The 2,500-nt window shown below is 39.0% G+C and overlaps 1 protein-coding gene across 5 annotated transcripts in view; it reads left to right on the forward strand.

Moving 5' to 3' along the window:
- LOC113803579 (uncharacterized) overlaps positions 1-2,500 on the forward strand; it is a 40,775-nt gene that overhangs the window by 29,932 nt on the left and 8,343 nt on the right. The gene's annotated exons all lie outside the window — the stretch shown is intronic.

Consider the following 2,500-nt stretch of genomic DNA (forward strand, 5'->3'; position numbering starts at 1 on the left):
GTTTTTCTATCTATCTATTTATCTATATACCTATTAATCTATCAATAATTATCATCTGTCTATCTATCTGTTTGTATATGTAGTAATAGGTAGATAAACGAATATAGATAAATAGGTACATAACAGATACAGTGAGATATGTAAATTGAAATATTGATAGATAAAGATATAGCCAAACATCTGAATATAGATATGATAATTGATTGGTATACACACACACACACACACACACACACACACACACATAAACTCTCACACACACGCGCACTCACCCACCCACCCACACACAAACACACACACATTCACACACACACACACACACACACATAGACTCTCACGCACGCGCACCCACCCACCCACCCACCCACACACACACACACACACACATACACACACACATACACACACACATATATGTATATACATATATATATATATATATATATATATATATATATATATATATATATATATATATATATTCAAATAAAAACATATACATATACAAAAACACACACACACACAAACACACACACATTCACACACATAGACTCTCACGCACGACCACCCACCCACATACACACACACACATATGTGTGTGTGTGTGTATTTATATATAGACAGAAAATGATGCATTGGTAGACAAACGGATTGATAAATTGATTGATGGACATAGACAGTTAAATATAGATGAATGAATAGCAAAAGAAAGAAAGATAGACAGTTAGAGAGATAGATAGAGAGATAGAGAGAGAGAAGCAGCTCGCAGGATTGACAGGCCCGCACACACACCTACACCTACGCACAGACACCCACCCACACACTTCCACAAAGACACCTGCAACCGCCCACCCACAAGCCTCGAGGGCGGGACGCGGGGCAGGCGTGGAGGGGCGTCATCCCGGCCGTCTCGCGTGGCCAGATCTCAAAGCCAGCATCTCACGCGAAAATAGGTCCTATCGACGCCCAAAAGAATTCCAGCTTTGTAGGATTATCTGTTTTTAGGTCCACAGCTATACTGTCTTATTCTACTAAATCCCCCGTTTTATTATTAGTATATCTTTCATTTATAGCGCATATCTGGTATATTTCTTCATCAAGTAATGGGCACGGGGTAGGAGAAAATAATACGACCCATGTTCTCTCCTGTAAGATGAGTATTACACAAAGCATGCTGAAGTGGCCCTGAACAAAGCTCGGCCAGTGCATTGTTTCCCGGGTCGTACACATACACTTTGGTGCGTTCATAAAGGCTCTTGTACCGAGGCGCAACCAACACCCTATTTTCCCGAGAGTACATGATCGCGTTACACTCTCCCGGAGACTTAGAGCTGACCTCTGCATTTTCTGCACATGTGCGAAATGATCTTCCTCTTCGTTCTCTCCGCCGCTGTTGTGGCGTTCGCGTCCCGGGGAGGAAATGTGTGGTTGGTCGGCCTTGTGCAAAGCTCTCTGGCGCGCTCCACAAGGCAGGCGAGAATAACAGGGCCGTAAAGATAACGCAAAGAAGATGGTATCTCGGCGCACAGGCGGAGGCGCTGATATTGACTCGAGGATTCCAGTGCGCCGCGGAGGGAGAGAGAGAAAGAAGAATAATATTTCAGCGCTTTCTTTAAGATTAGATTTTGTTTTTATCTTCCTCATCTTTCCTTCTTGGAACCAATTACATGCACGTATGGTTACGGGTTACAAAATTCGAGTTAATGAGATCTAGATAAAAGCGTGCTTCTTTTCCCTGTACGCGTGTATCAGAAACTACACGACAGCATCAAAGAACTACATCAAAGGAGGTTCACGCGCCTTTTCGTGGCTCTAAAAAGAACTTACCGCCTATTACCCCGAAGACAAAAAAAAAGAAAGAAAGAAAGAAAAAAGAAAGAGAGAAAAAAGGAAGAAAAGAAAAGAAAAAGAAAAATAAGATAGTGAGACATATAATCTTTTACGATGTATGTATTACTGCAGGGACTTCTAATGCTGTTGCTTCTACTGTTTCCAGATTATTCATTCTTCTTTAATTGTCTCATCATCAGCGGCCATCGCTGATCCGAGTTACATCTAATTCTCTTTCAGTTCCACAGTGAGAAGTTGAAGTGAGAAGACAAATGGGAGATAATGATAATAATCTTGTTATTGAAGATAGTGAGGATGATTTTGATAATAATGATTTTGATATCAATTTTGATAATGTTAATGGTAATGGTAGTCATAATGATGATAATAACACACTAATAATAACAACAAAATGAAAACCAAACCAATAACAGCAATGATAACAGAAGTAATGATGATGATACTAATATAAATAATGATAATGATGATAATGGTAATAATAGCGATGGTAATGATCATAATGATAATAGTAATGTTAATGATGATAATATTAGTTGTTATTATCATAATGATGGCGATAATCCTAATGATGATAATGAAAACACTAACAACAGCAATAATAACGGTAACGATAGGAATGATAATAATGGTACAACTAGTACTACTGATA

The sequence above is a fragment of the Penaeus vannamei genome, chromosome 17 (assembly GCF_042767895.1).
Source record: "Penaeus vannamei isolate JL-2024 chromosome 17, ASM4276789v1, whole genome shotgun sequence".
In the NCBI taxonomy this organism is placed as follows: Eukaryota; Metazoa; Arthropoda; class Malacostraca; order Decapoda; family Penaeidae; genus Penaeus; species Penaeus vannamei.